Below are 23,649 nucleotides of genomic sequence, written 5' to 3'. Positions count from 1 at the left end.
CTTCAGCGACCCCCAGTCTGGCTTTCAGAAAGACAAATCTGCTTCAAAGCCTGCTTTATTATGTCACTCACCTGTTGGCTCTCGCTTTAAAGAAGTTCAGTGAAAGCAATATGTTACCTGAGATATCTGCAAAGCTTTCAACTCCACCTGGCATGTGAATCTCCAATCAAACTTTTTTGCCTATGGGCTCCATCTTGCCTCATTTTTAATCAACTCTAGAATTCTCCTGAGTTAGATTTGCACTCATCTCTCTCCCTTTTATCGATCAATGACCTTACTGTCACATCCAACAACACTTAACCTTATGCAAATGATATGACCCTTCATTCCTCCATAACTTTCTCCAGCCTTGCTTTGTTCACAACCAGCCTAGACAAGCTGAACCTGTATTGATTCCATTTACAGAGACCTTGTGAGAATCCTTCAGTGAAACCATTCTGACCATATTTCTTTTAACAATATCAAAATCAAACACTACTCATATCAAGAGAAAAATTGCCACTAAACGTGTGATACTCAGCTAGAACCCTCATAGTTACTTCAAACACTGTGTCTTATTATCACAAGCAAAAGTACATCCTCAACATAGCTAGGACCATATCCCAAAGACTGGGCCTTCTCTTCAGGTTCAGAAAGCATTTCAGCCCCCAGTAGTTGCTGATAATCTACAAGGCTCAACTGAAGGCCTGCAGTGGATTACTCTCTACATTGAGGATGGTGCTGATGCTAGACCCACCAACATCCTGAATCACATCCATAGAAGGGTCACTTAACTAAGTAGAACTAATTCGGTCTCTAGTGCACATGTGTGCTGTCTCCTCTCTCTGTCATTCCTATCATTACAATAATGGCCTTTGTTCCTTGGAGCTAGCAGGTCTTGTGCCTCTACCTTTCAGACATCTCAGGCCCCTTTGTCTTTCTGCCTCTCATAACTATTGATGCGTCCATAGACACATGTACACTTAATATATATAAATCAGTGAGACACAATATGACAAGGCTGGGTTTTTAAACTGCACGGGCAGTCAAACAGGCAGGCTTTTACACTGTTTCCATGGACCCAATTTCACTTAGAAGGCTTTGGTAGACTTAAGACTATTGTGAAAGACACATATCTAAGATGCTGCACCATAGGATCAAACCTGGGACACAATTTTGAAGCAAACAGCTTCATGCATCTATGCATATATAATACAATCATACACACATATACACATACATATATACACAAACAGCAGTCACAAGCCCATGTTTCACTGCCATGTAGCATGGCTGTTTGTACATATGCATCATATTGTCTACCTTTTACTCTGAGCGAGAGGCCCTTTGTCACCAGTAGAGGTAAGAGCTCTCTGAACCTTACCCAAGCTATTCTTATTCTAGCAGCTACACTTTCAGTGCACCCTCCCCCACTACTGAGTTGGTCACCTAGGTAACGGAAGCTATCAACTACTTCTAGTTTTCCTCCCTGAAATGTGATGGAAGTTGTTCTCTGCACATTTTCAGTGTTTTTTGCTCCCAAGCATCTGCCACATACAAAAACTATCTTCCCAGTTAGCCTTCCTTTGATATTGCTGCACCTCTTATGTGTCCATAGCTTACACTGGGTACATCTTATAGAGTTTCTACCTACGCCTCTACTACAGATCGAGCAGGGCCATCTACCTGAAAGGATTTGTAGTTTGCCTGCCTTCCTACTTATTAGGACTTTGGTTTTAGCTAGGTTGACTCTAAGTCCCTTCGATTCTAATCCTTGTTTCCACACTTGAAACTTCTCCTCTAGTTCTGATAGTGACTCAGCAGCAATTAAAGCAAGGTCGTCAGCATATACTGAGATTTACACTATTATATATGCACTGTAGAGACAATCAGTTGCACTCCATTTTTCACTCCAGTTTTATGTGTTTCACCCTAGTTTCACTATAATTTCACTCCAGTTTCACTCAAAGTCACATACAATTAGGTGAGAAATAAAACTAACACTGGATAGGATGTCAGCCTCTCATAAGTTAACTTTCTAGAAGTTCTTTACAGTTAGGTGAAGTACTTCTTATTTAATAAATCTTTCTGTAAGCCAATGGTAGGGAATCATTTCCACACTTTCAGAATATAAGTGGAGTTCTATCATGCCAGTGGGTGGTGAACTCTCTATCACACTGCAATTTGAAACTACTCGAATATCCATACAAATCAATAACCTATATAAACCAATAACATTGAAATAGTAATTTCATAGAATTTACATAAATATGAATTTGTAAAATTAAAGCCTCCCTATGTTTTTCAATGGTTCTTATGCATTTGTGGAATATTTGTAGTTCATCCCTGAGGAACCTTTTTAACAGGTTTCTCTCTCCAGCTTTATGCAATTACTTTATCTATTGGAAATAGAAGCCAAATGTCTTACCCAATATATCAGCGTTATTGATGAAGCCTTAATTTAGAAAAGGTAGAGGCCCCATATTAAAAATTATTCCAGAATATCTTCACAAACAATGGGAACATCTATTAACTTTACCGATTACTTGCTTCAGTCTCATTAGACTGTGGCCATGCTGGACCACTATCTTGAAGAATTTTCTGTCAAATGAATCGACCCCAGTACTTCATTTTTTTCTTAAGCCTGGTACTTATTCTATTGTTCTCTTTTGTCAAACCGCTAAGTTTTGGGGACATAAACACACCAAAACTAGTTGTCAAGTAGTGGCAGTGGTGGTGGTGGTGGTGGGGGACAAACACGGACACAAAGACACACACACACATGCCTATACAATGGGCTTCTTTTGGTTTCTGTTTTCCAAATCCACTCACAAGGCTTTATTCGACCTGAAGCTATAGTATAAGACACTTGCTACTCAGTGGGATTTAACCCAGAGCCATGTGGTTGGGAAGCAACCTTCCTACCACATAGCCCTACCTGTACCTTGATAATTATTTTGAAACCCCTGAGCATTGTAAGGCCTTAAGCTGTAGCTTATTTACAATAATATATTTGAGGAAATCTTACTCTGCCAACTATTTTAAATACATTGCATGCTGCAGACTCTGATATGCAAAAAGATGGGACATCATGGCTTAGACCCAGAGTAGACCTGGAGCAAAACAATAACAACTAAATACTTGAAACAGATATGAAAACACACACTCACACACACACACTCACACACACACACTCACACACACACACACTCACACACACACACACACACACACACACACACACACTCACACACACACACACACACACACACACACACACACACACACACACACAATATCTCTGCCTCTCAGCCAGTTTGCTTCTACTATCTGTCATTGATCAATATTGGTTGACATCATGGTATTGTAACTCTTTTCTTCAATTTTCAGAAACACTGCTATTATTTTAGAAACCAGATATTATCAGTCTTCAGATTTGTCAGACAAAGTTTAACCAAACAATGTACTAGAAGTCTTAAACAATGATTCTAGTAAAACCCAAACTTGACATTTCCTAAAGATAGTTTTCTTGAATCTAAGGTTAATATCTGGCTGCTTTTGATGTGTGAGTAGTCTCAAGAATGGCAATCTTTACATGAACAGCTGAAATGTCAATCACATGACCTATTTTCTCCTGACAATGTGAGGTATGATCAAACAACAAATTCTACACAAAGGTTCCACATGATTTATATTCTACCTAAAAGATGATAGCTGGCAATAGATTTAACCTTGACGGATAGCAATAACATGTTAATATTGTGTGTACATATCTCTGCTTGCATATGTGTGTGTTTGCATATATGTCTATGCAGACTTGTACGTGTGTGTGTGTGTGTGCATATGTGTGCATGTGTATATGTATGTATATGCATTTGTATCCATTTGTGTACATGTGAGTGTGTGCATGTGTATGTGTGTATAAGTCTATAATTGGTTTCAAATTTTGGCACAAGCCCAGCAAGTCCAGGAGAGGTAATAAGTTGATTACATCAATCCCAGTGTTCAACTGGGACGTATTTTATTGACCTCAAAAGGGTCTATGTCAATAATTAGTTATCTATTTGTTTAAACATAATCAAAAAGAATCCAACCCCTTCAACAGCCATTTTCCACTGTATATCATAAGTAATCACCAATGTGGTTAACTAACCCCTTTCACTTCAGTACAAATGAAAACTGAAAGTCTGTATTCTGAGCAAAATTGAAATGTCTTGTGATATCAATTAGAATAGACAATCACTCTCTAAATGTTTAATATTTATAATATAATGCTATATTGTGTTTTATAATAAATATAATATAAAGTATATGTGTGTGTGCATGTGTGTATGTGTGTGCATGTGTGTACATATGCATTATTTATAATGTATATATATCATCATCTTCATCATCGTCATCGTCGTCATCATCATTTAATGTCCGCTTTCCATGCTAGCATGGGTTGGACAGTTTGAATGAAAACCGGTAAGCCAGGACACAATACATGTCTTTAAGTGTCACTAACAGTTTCATATGTTGAGAAATATCTCAAACATATTCTTCAGGCACAAACAGGGATGATTACTTATGGTTTGTGCCTGAAGAATATGTTTGGGATATTTCTCAACATGAAATTATTAGTGGCACTTAATGATATGCATTGTGTCCTTTAAATATGTATATATAAACATGAACTATGGAGCTGTGACTGGAGAATGGTAGAGGAAACATATATTGCAAAGTGCATAAAAAGGACAAGAAAGGTCCAAGCTACTTGCATAGAATAAATGATCCACATTTCTTTCAAATTGTCGTACATATTCATACAATCAAGATTGCCCTGAGGCAAGCTTAGTTAATCTTCCTTCTCTTATCACAGAAAGGGTTCTTCACCAAACTCCTTTACTAATCAAATGTGACCAACTTGATATCAACTGATATATATTAGTGACTGAGACAGTATTAATACTGACAGGTAATACGAGGTTATTCCAAAAGAAAGAGCAAATTTCAAATTTATTTTTAAAACAAACGGTAAGAGACGCAAACTCATTCTACATATTTCTTGATAGGGGAAGGTTTAAAGTTTGTAGCTGAATATGATCAACAGAATTAAGCCTTTAATAAAATAATATTTTAATTTTGTTTTACTGCTTCATTTTCTTCATTTTATTTAAAGTTGTATAATTTCCCTTAGAAAATAGTGACGCCACAAAAAAAGTCTTTTTGTGTGCTGCAGTTTGAGAAATGAAAATCGATTGTGCAAGTGCAATGTGAATTTTGCCACCAATTCAATAAAGATCCAGCTTGTTACACTATCCACGGATCGGTTGTTTCGAGTGTGGCAAGAAATAGACTACTGTTTCTGTTTGTCAAGCAACACATGGTGCTCATGTTGAGTGCATACTACCTTAAAATAAACTTTAAACCTTCCCCTATCAAGAAATATGTAGAATGTGTTTGTGTCTCTTAGCGTTTGTTTTAAAAATAAATTTGAAATCTGCTCTTTCTGTTTGAATAACCCTGTATTTATCTCCACTCAAATGGGAATATTCTGTTAAAACAAACTATACTGTGGTAGATACTATGGGAGAAACTCTCACATGGGATTTTGCTGATATAACCAAGAATGCATTTTGCACCAAAAGTCAATATGAGATATCAACAGAATTTTCAATTCCTTTGTTTCACACGACATTGGAGCAATTGAAGATATTGACAAATGGAAGCTTTTTCATAATGAGCTGCATACTGAATGGATTGTATATGTTATCTATCATATGTATATATAAGAGCCACAGGCTGGATCCAATAACAAGACAGTTTGCAAATTCTGGTCTAATGGTGAATATTGCCGTATTGATCTCCTGCCTATTTCCAATTCATAGGTGAATTGCAACAATGGAGAATGCAGAATACTCTAAAGCACCACCAGCTATAGATTTGAACCATGGCACCTTTGAGTAAATTGTCTGAGCAACTCTGCCAATTCATTTATGAATATTCTAGCTAATAATGGGTAAATGTGATTCCGATTCATATTTTTTATTCCTTTAATTTTTTACTTGTTTCAATCATTGAAGTATCACCTTACCCCAGCCTTCAAAGATTTTTGATCAATTATAACAACACAGTATTATTTTCAGTCTGTTTTTTTTTATCAGTCTATTGGAGTTTTTAAGTTACCTTTCTGACATAAAGTTTATTTTTTAATCCCAAGAGGATGCCTCTTCGGAGTTTTTAAGTTACCTTTCTGACATAAAGTTTATTTTTTAATCCCAAGAGGATGCCTCTTCTGAAAAATATTTTGAATTCGCCTTAAATGGTCCCTTTACATACTGAATACTTGGTGAAATTGATTAATAATTAATTAATTTTACCCTCAATTGTTGAAATTATAATTCATTTCTCTCTGTTTAATGCTTCGGTTTTCACCGATAAAATTATGGTGTTTGCTAGATTAGACCACGTGGGTGGAAAGGGGAGGGCAGAAATTCTTCGCTTGCATATTTTGAATTTGTTGGCACTGGTAGTCTGAACGGATCTTCGGAGGTGAAAAGTCGCCAAAAGGGTATGCTCCTACTTTCAGTGTTTACAAATCCGAATTAAGGAATTTTGGGCTGACGAAAGAAATGTCGAATTGTATTTGGCTGATCTAGAAACGTACGTTCTCAAATAACCTTTGCATTTGTGATTTTTTAATGTTTTTACCCCCATACCTTCGTGGGCTATTCTGAGTAAGCACTATCTGAGAGAAATTTTCTTTAAGTATTAGAATTCGGCTAAAAAAATTTTTTTGGCTGCTATTTCTAATGAGTTCAGTATGTGGCAAAGTAATTTATTTTACTAAGCCCTTTATAAAATGTAATATATATATATATATATATTTATATATATATATATATATATAGCAAAAACTGTCTGATGAACGGCAACGAGAAACTCAGAGTAACAGACTTTGTTGAATTTTCTGCTGCTTAAAATAAAGTGTATATATATATATATATATATATATATTTATATATATATATATATATATATATATGTGTGTGTGTGTGTGTTCATACACATGCACACATATATATATATATGTGTGCATACAAATGCACATATATATATGTATGTGCATCTGTATGCACACACGCACACCTACACATACGCCTATATGTATATGCACACATCACACACATACATGCATATTGATAAGAATCTACATGTATAGCCATGAGCTGAACACATTGAAACACTCATATTCATAAATTACTTTCAAAACTGACCTAAAAATGCTAAAGTACATGGATCCATTAGAATTTACTAAAAGCATATTCATTTAACCTCAACAAATTTGTAAAAACATACTTCTATGAAGTTGCAACAATATCATCAATGAATCTTAATTTACAACTACTCTTGCCTATTCTCAGTGCATTATGCCAAGGTGCAGCTATCAATGCATCGCAAAATTTTGTATGCATTCTTAAATAATTTGAAATACATCAACTTGCTCTAAATTACCATTTGAGAGAGGAACCCCCCCCCCCCAATAATAACTATATAAATACTCTATAAACTTACAAGAATAACAACAACAACTAATAAAACTATAAGAACAACAACAACTAACTTTTAATATGCAAATTAAAAAATAGAATTTTAAAAACAAATTCCAAAATATTAAAACTTGGCATTTTGAAGGTTAAACGGAGCAGAATTTAATGATTTTTAACCAGAACCAAAGTTGACCGAACATATTTTTGACTAGTCATGGATAATGAAATGGAATGTGGTAGGGGAGGGGAACTGGGGGAGGTCAGTCTCATTTTTGTCAAATGAATAAAAAAAGATGAAACCTTCAGACCCCAGTAGAGAAAAAAAAAAAAAGCAGGAAGATTAAGAATTATAAATACTAAAAAAAAAAAAGAAATATATATATACATATATACATATGCTGAAAATGCTTTTGACTTCTTAGTTATTGTTGTTGCTGCTGTTCTTGTTGTTTCATTTCTCTTCTAATTTGTGCAATGGGTGTGGGGAGGGCTGGGGCAGAAGGGAGAGAAAGAGAGCAATCCTTTTCTTTGAAAGGTGCTCAGTACATTGTGAGAAATTATTAATTTATTCATGAGTGCCAAGAACTGGCAAGAAATGGCTGAAAGAAAAACTCTTTAGATCTATTGAAATGAACGGCATCGATTCGGCTTGTTGACTTCCTTTGCCCTCTCGAGCAGATACTGGTCGTTACTATGGAGGGAAATGTCTGGAACAACAACAACAACAACAACAACAGCAGAACCATTAACAACAACAACAACAACAATGACAGTAATAATAATAATAATAATAACAAAGACCACATTAGTAGCAATTACAAGAAGAACAACAACAGCAATAGTCGGAGCAGTGATATAACAACAACTGCAGTAACAGTAACAACAACAACAACAATAATAATAATAATAATAACAATAATGATAATGATAATAACTAATAATAATAATAAAAATAATAATAATGATAATAATAATAATAATAATGATAATAATAATAATACAACAGCAAAAACAATGGGACATTAACAACAGAATAACAGTGAAAACAACAACAGCACAGTAACAACTGTATATTGATAACAACAATAATACCACAACAACAACATCAACTCAATAATAACAGCACTTTTACAATAACACCATCATCATCATCATCATCAACTGTATAATAGCACCAACAACTGCTGCTGCTGCTGCTACTACTACTACTACTACTTTTACTACTACTACTACTACTACTACTACTGCAATAAGTCAATAAAGAGTTAAATCAATTTTAATCAAATTAAAACTGAAAAAGAAATCAAAATGTAAAACCCGTGGAGTGGTGTTGGAGAGTAGAGTTAATGTATCCTCTCACCGTATCACAGCACCAACTCCGCACCACACTGCCATCACCATCGCTACCCCCCACCCCCAACCCCACATCACTCAATTCCATGCATCCGCCACTGCCACTATCGCCACATCCCTACCACCACATTGCACCACAAACACACAAAGGCACCACCACCACCACCACCACCACCACCACCACCACCACCACCACCACCACCACCACCACCACCACCACCACCACCACTCTGTCACCTCTTTTTCCCTTCAAAGAAAACTGGATCGGTTAAGTGGTAGGTTATATATGCTGATGTGGCTGTGATGGTATGAGGATGATCATGATGGTATGGTGGTGGTGGTCACAGTGTTGGTGATAATACTTCATATGGGGGGGAATGGCTGGTGTTGGTGTGATAGGGATGATATTAATAGCGGTGGTGGTGGCGATGGTGGTCGTGGAGTGTTGAAGAATGTGGGAGGTTTTATGGAGGTGTTGGGAGGGGGCATATGGATGGTAGTGATGCATTTTGTTGTCAGGTTGAAAGTAGAAGACAGGGGGAAGAATTAAGGAGGACCTAATGAATATGGAAGTTGCAGAACTCACACATATACACAGATACACGTGGATGTACTATACACATACACATACTCAAAAATACACACACATGCAACACACCCATGTACTACCAGACATATAAATACACACGTACACACTCAAAACACCTATTAGTAGAAAAAATGTTTGTAATAATAATAATGATAATCATCATCATCATCATCACCACCACCATCATCATCATCATTACTATACTACATTTCACATCATATGCATGCTCTCAAATCTAATCCCTAATTTCTCTTCCATACAACTTCTCTTAACTTAACCTTCAAACAGAATATTAGTTATCACTTTTGGGCATAGCATCACATTCTTACAACAACCAGGTAAAAGCTATTTTGTTGATGGTCATGGTTGGAATGTTGGTCAAACATAAATCAATACATGCCACCATATTAAACTACACCAAACTACAACATCAACACACCAGACACCACATCAGTTCACTACCAATACACATTGTTGCACTACACCCTACCACAAGGTACCACAACATACCAACCACCGTTAATATACATCTCCACCCCACATCATCAACATACACACCCATGTTACACACTGCATCAAATCCACTAATTGAATAATGAATCTATGGATTACATCTAATTGTCCAAGCAAGGAGCCTCAATGTAGCCATTCAACCTGCTAGAAATAGCAGCCAAGTCTTCCTCAAATTACACCCTACTGTCATATAAAGAAAAGGGCTACATTAGATAAGGTAGTCTTTGATACTCCTGAAAAAGATGGGATGGTCATGATTGGAACAACTTGGACTGATTGAGTTGAACTTAAACAACAACAATCTTCATTCTTCTAAGCATCAAAAATAAGCAGTGATGCTTATTCAGCAATTGAAAAAGTCTGGTGTTCCATTGCAACAAATAGAATAAAATAAAATCTCATTTAAGGACCAGTTACATTCTTTCCCATTAAAAAGAAAGTAAAACCGTGGTCCATAATTCTTGAAATTTCATTGTGTCACCATTATGAGTCATTTATGTAGGGGTGAACTGCTAAGATGGTCGACTTGAGCTCATCCCTCTCGTGGTTGAATAACTGACATATAAAGTGTCTAGCACAAGCAAGACTTGAACCTGTATTGTGAACCTAGGCAGGTTTTTCACCAGTGCTTTATATTACTTACACACTCCCCTTTAGATTAATCTTTTTTCTCTTGTTTCAGTCATTTGGCTGCTGCCATGCTGGGGCACCTCCTTGAAGGGTTTTTATTGAACAAATTAACCCCAGGACTTATTTTTTAAAGCCTGCTGCTTATTCTGTTGGTCTTTTTTGCTGAACCACTAAGTTACAGGGACATAAACACACCAACACCAATTGTCAAGCGGTGGTGGGGGACAAACATAGACACAAAGACACACACACACACACACACACACACACACACACACACACACACATGCACACACACACACGCACACACATGCACACACACATACAAGATGGGCTTCTTTCAGTATCCCTCTGTCAAATCCACTCACATGACTTCGGTCAGCCCATAGCTATAGTAGAAGACCCTTGTCCCAGATGCCTTAAAGTGGGAACTGAAATCTGGAACCATGTAGTTGGAAAGCAAACTTCTTGAAACACAGCCAAGCCTGTGCCTGAGTACAAAAGCAAAATGCTTCATTACCAAAATCTATTATGTATTTCTTGTAAAAAGGGAAATGTTTAGTGACCCTATGAAAAAATACCATTGTAGCTGCCATAGAATGACACATGTTGCTTGCGTATAGAGTGCTTTTTCCTTCTTCACTTACAAGTGTTAAACACTTACATGTCTACCTCTGACCCACAACTGTGCTGCCTCCTTTCTCTCTCTCTCTCTCTCTCGCCCCCTCTCTCTCTCCTCCCCCTCTCTCTCTCTTTCTCTCTCTTTCTCTGCTTTTCTAGTGCTACTACAGAAGTTCTGTTCCTCTAAGTTGGCTACTCTTGTACCACCTCCCATTCAGGAACTTCCCCCACCAGGCCAATCCCAGCCCTTATTTCTCAGAACATAGGTCTTCTGGAGTTGTCCACCCCAGCACATCCTTTCCCTAAAGCTACCAGCTTGCTTCTGCAGAAGAAAAATTGTTCATGGCTCGACCTCACTGGTTACAAAGGAACTGGGAAAGCCATAAGCACAGACTCTTCTTCCAGATAAAGGCAAAAAAAAAAAAATGATATAGAGGAGATTTTCTTGTTATTCTGTCAGTCTGGAGCAGAAGAAGTATGAAATGTGTGAATCGAAAAAAAAATCTCCGGCTTCATACATTATGTGAGAATGAAGATAAATGTCCACAAATATAAATTTAATTTGCAATCAAAACATTTCACTTTCAATAATTACATCATCATTGTCATCATCACTCCCCACCATCGCCACCACCACCACCACCACCAACAACAACAACAACACCATCATAACCCTCACGGTCCCTCGCATCATCACCATCATTACTATTACCCCATCTTCATCGCCATTATCATCATTATCATCAAAACCATGGCCATCACCTTAAACATCACAATCATGATCATCATCTTCAACAACAACATCATCAACTTGCTGCTTTCCTTCCCCTCCACCCCTGCTGTGAATCTTCCTCTCCTCTACCACCTCTTCATTGATACATAGCAATACACCCACCCCCCACACACACACACTTACACACACTCACTCACACTTACATGTAAAATTAAACATTTCTGTACACACACACATAAACACATACTCACACATGCACGCATACTAACACACCAAACACAGACACGCATATACTTACACACACACACGTACACGTACACACACACACACACACACACACACACACAGATGCACACACCTCATAGAAATAAACAGAAACACATTCATACATTCAGACACGATCAACTGAGAGAAAGAGAAAGATTAAAACAGAGGGGGAAAAAGAGAGAGAGATAAAAAGAAAAGAGCAAGGAAATAGCAATGGTAATGTGAAAAGGAGGAAGAGAAAGGAGGGAAAAAGAACGAGATAAAGTGTGTGGGTGCATGTGTGTGTGTGGCTGTGTGTGTGTGTGTGGCTGTGTATGTAATTAATAGGAAAAAATGTATTATGTCCAGACAGTATTATGTATAAATCTATGTGTGTGTTTACACACTAACACATGCATAGTATGTGGGTGTATATAGCTATATACTCATGTGTGTGATAGAGTGTGCGCGCGTGTGTGTGTGTGTGTGGTTGTATATTTCTAATTGATAACCACCTGACCAATTTATCAATAAAACTTTCAAACCACGTTCACTCTGCTTTATTTTAAAGAATTTGGTGTCAATACAGATTTTTTGGGGTTAACAGCATCTGGGGGAAGGAAGTGGTAGTATGTGTGTGTATGTGTGTGTGTGTGTGTTTGTGTATGTGTATGTGTCTATACCCATATTTACATGTATGTGTCTATGTCTATCTATCTATCTATTTCTGCCAGTCTACAGTTCTCTCTTTATTTCTCTCCCCACTCTCTCTCTGTCTCTCCCTTTCTCTCTCTATCTCCCTTTCTGTTGCTCTGATACACATGCCCCCAAAAAGCCAGATTGATAGATATACAAAGTGTAGACAAGGAGGTATGAACGCAAATACAAGCAGAGGATAGGATTGAGACTGAGGTACTTGACTTATTACTGGTGGTGCCCAAGCCTGGCAACAGCTTTTGGCCTGAAGTCTATAGCAGAATAAAGGAATATTTAAGCTGATAGATAGCTAAGTAAGAGGACAGGTATATACCCAAGATAGGTAGGGAGATAAGCTTCCAATAGCTGGAGATATATATATATATATACACACACAGACACATATATATGTGTGTGTATATATATATACATAAAATTCAAGGTGGTGCCTCAGCATAGTTGCAGTCTAATGACTGAAACAAGTAAAACATAATATGTATGTATGTATGTATGTATTTATGTGTGTATGTAAGTATGTATGTATGTATGTATGTATGTATGTATGTATGTATGTATGTATGTATGTATGTATGTATGTATGTATGTATGTATGTATGTATGTATGTATGTATGTATGTATGTGTGTGTGTGTATATACATACATACATACGTACATACATACATACATACATACATACATACATACATGCATATATATAGATAGATAGATAGATAGATATTATATATGTATATATATGTGTGTGTATACATACATGCACACACACACACACACACATACACACACATACATACATTTATATATATAAAGTAAACAAGCTGAAACTTCAAAGTTACTGACAGTTTTTTCCTTGTAAAAGTATAAATAAATGTGTATTGTATTAAAAAGTATTGAGCAATACCAAAGTGTAGTGCTGAATTGTTGTTATATATAGCTTGGTATAAAAACAGATATTAATATAAATATATGCGTGTGTGTATGTGTGCAGATGTATGTGTATGTGTTTGTATATACATACACTCTATCTGACTCTGTCTTTCTGTCTGACTCTGTCTGTCTCTCTCTCTCTCTCTCACTTACACACACACACACATCATATAATATACATCATTTTCAAACTGAGAGATATATAGATGGTCAATCAGAATAGAAAACAAATAGTGTGACTGAAAATGTGAGTGGAAATACCGAAAATAAGCAATGTAGAAATTGATAAAACTTTACCAGTTCAATATTGATCTGAGAATATTATTTAAAATTCTGTTAATAATCTATAAACGTCTTTATGATGTATTGCTCTGGTTGTGATATGAAACTCTTTTTCTGTTAGCAGTTACCAACACTTCTGCTAACCTTGCAACTACTTTGGAATACAAAAATGTTTTGTTTTTTTTCTTAAAGATCCATGTAGCTGGTTCATTCATTTGCTTTCCATAGAGTTAAGTGTCTGAGAGACACTACTCTTCTGTAGTCTTCACCATTATCTAGTGAAAATTAATTGAGGAGACAAGTTAGTATCAAAGGTTCATGTATCCAGGAATGATGACAACAGCAACACTTATATGGATATATGACATGAATGGTTGATAATATTTGGATGTAAATAAGGTTAGCCAGTTAGCAGAATTGTTTACACACCAGGCTAATGGTATTTTGTGTCTTCATGTTCTGAGTTCAGTAGCTTTGATGAAGTGGTGAATTCTTCATCAATTTCAGTATCTAATTCTAATTAAATATTTTTTACTGTGTATTCAACTAACACTGACGGATGGGCAAACTTAACTAGATAGTGTTAAGTTATTTGATAAATGGTACATATAGTACCAATAATTAATGACAGACTAGGTGCCACCAAGATACTTGATGGCTGCTCAATATATCTTCATCTCAATCATCAATGCTGTCACATTTTCCCTCCAGTTCCTTTTCAAAATTGAAATATCCATTCAGTGGATCAGATCCAGCTCAGACATAATATGAAAGACTTCTGATTCTGTAATTTTCACACCTTTTATTTTCAGAATTAATTATCATTACTAAAAATGAAGCATCTCCTGGACATGTGAAGGACATGATTTTTGTGCTATGGTAAAATTCAAACCCTACAGTTCCTAATACTGCTTGAAAATGCTCAGACTAGGTACCAATTACTCAAACTAGGTACCACAAGATATTTGATGGCTGCTCAATATCTTTTCAACTCAATCATCAATGCTCTCACATAAAACACTCAAACATTGTATATAGACACTCAGAGCACCGTACAGTGACATCCTGAAAATGCTGTCTCCCCAGTTGGCCAGGACAAATGTAAAAAACACATGCACAGTTGTCGGCATAAAGAAGGGCATCAAGCAAAACAGATTATGGAACTTAATGCAGCACCCTTTGCTAGTTCTTGTCAAGCCATCCAACCCATGTCAGAATGGAAAATGGACATTAAATGTTGATGGTGATGATGATGATGATGGTGATGATGATGATGATGATGATGATGATGTGATGATGATGATGATACACAGATATTCTAACAAGTCAATAGGCTCACTGGCCCCAGACATTGTTATGGGATGTACACCAAGCAATAAGCAATGATGGACAGTAACTATTATGTTCTGACTGAATCCACTTCCCACATCTTTTCTGTGGCCAAAAGCCTAGAAAATATGGGTGTACAAGAATAAAACAGATAGTAACAAGAGTGTAGTGTGTTCAGACGATCTCACTATAACCCGTAGAATTCCTCATTGCATGTTAAACTGTATAATATGGTCCTTAGCTAAGGTGAGGTAGGGTACAGATGAGTATCAAGACACTACTAAATCAAAAATATTTTCAGATTACACACTGACATTAAAATAATAGGAAGATTGCCACAGCTTTTTGGATATACCCAGAGTTGCCTGTTTAAGATCGACCCATTGGAGGATAAATTTGTGGCTTGTCCTTTTCAAACCGTAGCTCATTGTTAATGCATTGAAGCAGTCATTCACTTTCCAACACATCGATGCATTCATACACAAACACATTAAAACAGTCATTCATAAGTTATTTATCTGCCATCACATAGAGACATTCATATTCTAATACACTGATACAGTCATCTTCTGTGAGAGTGATCATACTATGCAATACATGAGAAATTCATCCATCACCTAACACACTGACACATTGATACTTCAAAGCATTCATGTTGTCTTTCATACTCCCATATTACATTTAGATTAAGCGTGTCTATTCTGGTCTGAATACTTTACAGCAGGATTCTTCCATTACCTCAATTGTGAGGATCTTTCCTAGGCTGACCATAAATACTGTGAGGTTTGCTTTGGTTTTACTTTATTTCCAGTCATTAGTCTAATACAGGTGTAGGATGGCAAAGGTGTGATGTTCAATTAGCAGATCCAGGAACTTTCATTCTTTTTTCTGTGATTAGTTCCTTGAGATGATGTTGAGTTATTTCAATACAGAATTTAATCATTTGCCATAGAGTATTGGTAACTCAAAGTATTCCCTCAAGGAAGAAATTAAGCTCTTGCCACACCTCAGTGATTTACTGGAATAAATGGTTACTACATGATAGTTGCTATTGCACATGTACATCACATGTGGTGTTTATTCATTAAAGTGGGATATTGTAATCCCCACTTGCCTTGGAATTTTTTGAAAATCAGAAACTGTTTTTAGGGGATTTCTTTATCTTTTTGGGGTTTTTTTTGTAACGTGTGCATATATGAACATAACAGTTACAGTTTGTGCTTTTTTTCCATATACAAACACACTCTGCCTGCATTTGAAGTGTATAAATAAATTTTGTTGGCATTTATAATTACATTTTCAGTCTTAGTAAATTGAAACAACAGCATTTTAAAATTTTCCTAAAGTCAAACAGTACAATACTTAATGTTCACATTACTGAATACACTTACTTTTATTATTTTGCAAAACTAATACATCTATTACAAGATATTCGTGTTCTTTATCCATGCAATCAATATATAATTCCATTCAGAAATTAATGGATTGAGGTTCCTTATTGACTTCTAAAAAAATCTGTTTTTTTTATATTGTTTAAAAAAAAAAATTTAATTAAAATTTTTTTCTTTTCAAATTTTGAGTCTCTGATGTTCAAAACATAAAGATCTGAAGATCATTAATAAACAATAATAAAACAAAAGTTAGAGAAGGTATAACCCACACTGAAATGAACTTGGGCCTCACACAGTACTTGCTTTTGCTCCTATACCCTGGGCCTCAGTTAATATTGCCCATATGCATTGCCTCATAATAGTTATTGCATATAAGCAACACATAATACTTTCTATGGCATGTATATATAAAACTTATTATAATCATTATTACGCATGTGCATAACACAGGCTTCTATCCTGTATGTGCATTACATTGTAGTTGTTAGGGGATACGCTGAGCACATTGAAGCTGATGCTGAAAATGTGGATCACATTGTAATTGCTGTTACATGCACACACCCACTCGCATTTATTGTTGCACATCTATATGAACATCACACTGTATACAACATACATCACATTGTAGTTGATATTACTCAGTATGCAATGTGCACTATCTTGCAGTTGCTATGCACATATATGCATGTCTGTTATTACACATTTGTACATAACGGCATTTGCCACTGTATATTTGCACTGTGTTGTCACTACTGCATACGTGCACCAGGTCATGGTTTTTATTGCACATGCAAACTACATATATTGTTACCATTACTGTAACAATGCTGTTAACTTCCTAAACTTCCAGTTTTTAGCTAACTTTTGAAATGACCCTCTTTCATCAGAGAATCCTATCAATATCTTTGATTGACTGTTAATGGTCCTCTGTCCTCTTTTCCTGACTTTGTAATTTCAAGCTTTTTCCAATCACACCTCCAAAACATCCAACAGCTGTCTGATATGAATTCTTTGTGTTAGATTTCATTTCATGTGTTGTCTTCATGACAAGGAACCTTTCCGATTCATTGTCAGAACAATGGTACCGATAATGGCATAAAGACAAAGACCTTGTTAAACTTTGTTCCTGGATAAGGTTTAAGCATACATTAAATCATAATTCTTGATTCCATAAGTTGAAAAATGTTGCTAGACACGAAAGAGAGAAGTTTTGTGATATATACACATATATATATATGCAAAGTGTATACATATATTTGTAATATAAATATACATATATAGGTACAGGCATGGCTGTGTGGTTGAGATGTTTGCTTCCCAACTATGCAGTTCCAAGTTCAGGCTCAACGTATGATACTTTGGCCAGTATCATTTACTATAGTCCAGGGTCAACTAAGGCTTGGTGAGAGGAAACTGAAAGAAGCCCCATTATGTGTGTGTTTGTGCCCCCTTGTCTTGACATTGCAGGATAGTTGCACATCAGAGTCACCAAATCATCTCTCTTCCACCATCATACATTTACCCCTTCCCCCATTGATTACTTCTGCCCCAAACTCTTATAACCTGCTTAACCACATATCATCTCCCCCCTCTCACATCTTATCTGTTTCCTCCCCTGTCTGTTTTATCATTATTATTATTATTATTATTATTATTATTAATATTTTGTTGCTCGAAGGCAGTGAGCTGGCAGAATCATTAGCACACTGGGCAAAATGCTTAGTGGTATTTCATCCACTTTTTTATGTTCTGAGTTCAAATTCTACTGAGGACAACATTGCATTTCATCCTTTCAGAGCTGATGAAATAAATACCAGTGGAACACTGGGGTTGATATAATTGACTTATCCCCTCCTCTGAAATTGCTGGCCTTGTGCCAAAATTTGAGACCAATATTCTGCTTCTCTTCCACATCTGGTGCCCTTCTCTGCACCATCAGTCATCTACTTTCTCCAACCCATACATCATTGGTTATCACTCAAACCCCTTAACATTTCCCAATTTCTTCAGTCAGCATCTAATTCTTCCTCAGGACTTGGTCATAATATTCACTTCCTCATCCATTCCCTATCTGCAACCATCTCTCACTCTCTGAAGTATGCAACCTCTACCATACATAATACCTGGTCTCTTGTCTCTACCCACTTCTACTCACCTTATATCTTGAAGGTCCACCCAGACACCACCACACCATTATTTTTATCGCTTTCAGCTTCACATTGACCACTCCCACACTCTCTTCTATAACATGAGCAGCTGTGTAGCCCCCCCCCCCTACACCAAGAAACTTGTTTTATTGTGACCTCTCTGTCTCACTTTAAATCCTTATTCCATAGCATAACACCCTTTCCCTCTGCCCTATAACCCCTTCTGTTGAAAGGGATTTTAGTCTTTCAGTCTGTTTGGTGAACTCTCTAGTGTTGATACAAAAAAAAAAGCAACTATAAAATGGCATCCAGTACAGGCCATGAAATGGTTGGTGTTAAGGAGTGCATCCAGTCATAGGAACCATATCAAAGGAGACATTGGGGCAAGACAGTCGTTTGAACTCATTAGACCATGTCAAATCAATCAAACCAAGGCAATATGGGATATAGATGTTAAATGATGATGATGATGATGATGATGATGATGATGATGGTGGTGTGGTGGTGATGAGGAGGAGGAGGCTATAGGTGCAGGCATGGTTAAAGGTTCAGACTTGGCTCAGTCCCATTGTGGCACCTCAGACAAGTTTCTTTTATTGTAGTCCTGGCCGACCAAAGCCTTGCAACTGGATTTGGTAGACATTGGAAAATAAAAGCCCTTTACATATATGTATATATACATACATACATACACATGTATGTATGTATGTGTGTGTGTGCGTGTGTGTGTGTGTTTGTTGGCTTGCCTTGACATTCTGTAATTGTAAATGAATGTCATTTATCTCCAACATTCTGTAGAAACACGTCTGGGCATAGTGCTTGGAAGAAGGTAAGGGTTGACAACAGTAGGGTATCTGGCCATAGAAGATCTGCCTCAACAGATTCTGTCCCCACCCATATGCATCACATTCCCAGCCAGTGCAGCCTTCTCTCTTGCTCACTACAATTGATTCCTCTTATACCAAGTATTTCTCTCAACTTATTTGCACATTGGTGTTCATGCATACTAACATTACACATCCATTAAAACATGCTTGCCTCATTTGTTTCTGTACTTCTCACCTCTTCTGCATTTAAGACCTCCCTCTCACTACCATGCAACATCGCAGTTTGAACATATGCATCATACAATTCGCTCTTATTGCTCATCTTTCAATCACTCAGCACAGAAACTAAATGATTTTGCAGACCAATGAATATTGATGTATTTGAAGCATATAAAGTTCATAACTGGTTGAGTTTTCTGTGTTGTAATAGTTTATATTAACTTAATTTGTTTTTCTTTTTCTGTGTTCACTTATTCCTTTCATTTAATTTGGTAATTAATTTTGGTCTCTAGTTATTTATATTTCAATACAAAGAAGCAAGAAAAAAAGAGATAAAAAAAAAGAAAAGAAAAAAGTGGAGGGGGTTAAAGTAGCAGAAGATAGAAGAGGGGAAGATGGGTCACGTACCCCAGAACAAATGGTGTACTCAGAAGTGCCCTGTGATGATGACCATGATGGCATTGCTACAGAGAATGGACAGCGCCATCTGTTGCAGCAGCCACTTCACCTTGCAGGGCTCATTTCTCTGACAGGCTACATATTATAGTCTCACTGTGAGGTAAATATTAGTGATTTTCCCTAAATTATTGGCAAAACAACAGAGTTTTGGAATGGTCATTAACAGGCCGTAATTAATCTCGGATTTTTGCTGAGAAACTGCAGTTCATGGCTACATTCAGGGACAAGGCCTTGCTTACAGGTCAGTAAAATAGCTTTCATATAAATTCATATTAACATACATATGCAAACCCTTACAAATCCTGTAAAGTATCCCATTGAAATTTATCAAATGTGAACCAGAATACTTATAACAACAGGAAAAACTACTACTACCACCACCACCACCACCACCACGAATACTACTACTACTACTACTACCACCACCACTATTACTACTGCAACCACCACCACCACCACCACCACTACTACTACTACTACTACTACTACTATTACTACTACTACTACTACTACTACTACCACCACCATCGCCACCACCACTACTACTACTACTACAACCACCACCACCACCACTACCACTACTACTACTACTACTATTACTACTGCTACTACCACCACCACCACCACCACCACCACTACTACTACTACTTAAACAACTGGTCAATACAAGAACTCAGTAAAATATTAATTACCTGCAGAATATATATGTGTATGTGTCTGTCTGTCTGTCTATGTACTGCTTGCATTATGTACATTTCCAAGTATTAGTGTAACTGAAGGCTCATCTGATTGTAATGATATTCATGTATAGTTGTGTTGTGTTGTGAGTGTGTGTGTGTGCATGCGCATGTGTGTGTGAGTGTGTGTGTGTGTGTGTGTGTGTGTATGTGTGCATTGTATACATATGTACATAAACATGCACATGTAAGTTTGTATATGTATGGGTATATATATACAAATGTATGTACATATATATACACAAGTATATACGCGCAAATATACATACAAATATACAAACATATATATATATATATATATATAAAGCCACATACATATATCTATAGAGCTATATCTCTCAATACATATAACTATCTATCTATATGTATGGTTGTGTGGCTAAGAAGCTTTTCTCTTGGGTCCAGTTCCACTATGCAGTACCCTGGGCAACTAACGTCTATTATAAGAATGGGCTGACCAAATCTTTGTCAGTACATACATGCATACATATATATATATGATGGCTGCCCCCTCGTTATCTAGTATGGCCATTGCACAAAGCTTAACTGTTATTGGTGCTGTGATCGAATGTGACTTTTTAGCCCAGCTAAAGATCTACAATGTCTTGTACAGAATCGGCAGCTAAAACCTTTACCAGCAATAGCCGGTTGTAGTTGTAACTGGGCTTCATGTACCTTTGCATGTCGTTTAAGTCCTCCTGCCAAATTACACTCTCTTCCACATGCCTGACAGATATGATTAGTATGGTGTGTAACACCACCACCAGTGGCCAGGTTGTCACTCATCTGTCTCGCTTTATGACTACGAAGGTGACTCTTGAGTCCAGCTTTACTGAGGCAGGGTCTTGCACAGACACTGCATGTCTATATATATATACATACATACATACATGCACACACACACACACACATATATATATTCTTTACTTTTTTACTCTTTTACTTGTTTCAGTCATTTGACTGTGGCCATACTGGAGCACTGCCTTTTAGTTGAGCAAATCGATCCCAGGACTTATTCTTTGTAAGCCTAATACTTATTCTATTGGTCTCTTTTGCTGAACCACTAATTTACGGGGATGTAAACACACCAACGTCGGTTGTCAAGGGATATTGGAGGGGACAAACACAGACAAACAAACACACACACACATATATATATACATATACATGTATACGACAGGATTCTTTCATTTTCCGTCTACCAAATCCACTCACAAGGCTTTGGTTGGTCCGAGGCTATAGTAGAAGACACTTGCCCAAGGTGCCATGCAGTGGGACTGAACCCAGAACCATGTGGTTGGTAAGCAAGCTACTTACCACACAGCCACTCTTCTACCTTTTATATATATAATATATATGTATATCAATAATAATAATATGACAACAATAGAATGAATGAGACCTTGATATTATGTAAAATAGAGGAATTTATCTATAAATATAATCTGGTTCTGATGAGATGCTAGAGCAGACTTCAACCCCAGCATCTAAAACTCTGACTTTTATTATGACAACCAGCTTATTGTGTTACTGCAGCTGTGTTCTGGTGGTTTATTTAAATTTGTCCTGATCTCAGTACTTAAATTTTATTGCTTCAATCTAACAGTATTTTTCTATACAGCTGTAGCTAACTTTTATATTACTTTTATAGTACAGTTTGTAATACTTGTGTTTGATAGGAAAATGCTTCCTAAGTAATGTAACAAAATTTCTAACTCTGTTGGACACTACAGTGAAGTCATAGAGTGGGTTGAAGCAAATGATTTCTTCTTTTCCTGGTTCTGTTATTCTGTGTATATGGCTCCATATATTTCTTGAAAGAAAATGTTTTAAAACAAATGAAATCACACACTCCTTTCTTTATACCAGATATTTGTAAAAAATCATTGTTGTTTCTGAGGTAGTTTCATTTAAGGAGAAATAATTTATCCTTCTACTTTTGAGTGCAGTTTTTAGGACACAAGAAGGGGTAAATTTTCTATGCATATTGTATATTGGTTCTGTTTGCTTTCATGAAGGGCTGGAGTTTATATTTGACAGGTTTGCTTCAATCATTGCCTTCAGTATAAATATGCTGAAGTTTACTCTTTTGAGAGTGTCAGCTGTACACCCACTCATGCAATTCAAAATCATAAGTTCATTCTTGCTGTATTGACAAAAGTTACTGCCATGAAACATGATCTGAAAAGTACTAAAGAGAATGAGATATACTAATTCACAAATTACATGATTAAAATTTCAAACCAATATTCATTATTCCTTTTCATCTACTAAGTCATCCAGAGACAAAACCTTTAGATATGGTATTATAATTCTAATTACTACACATACATATACACACAAATACATATATTCATCATAATCATAATCAATTATTTCTCCATGCTGGCAAAAGTTATTTGGCTGTGCTGTATAAATAC

This window comes from Octopus sinensis, linkage group LG13 (assembly GCF_006345805.1).
Source record: "Octopus sinensis linkage group LG13, ASM634580v1, whole genome shotgun sequence".
In the NCBI taxonomy this organism is placed as follows: domain Eukaryota; kingdom Metazoa; phylum Mollusca; class Cephalopoda; order Octopoda; family Octopodidae; genus Octopus; species Octopus sinensis.
The sequence above is the reverse complement of the archived record's forward strand: the minus strand, read 5'-3'. Positions refer to the sequence as shown.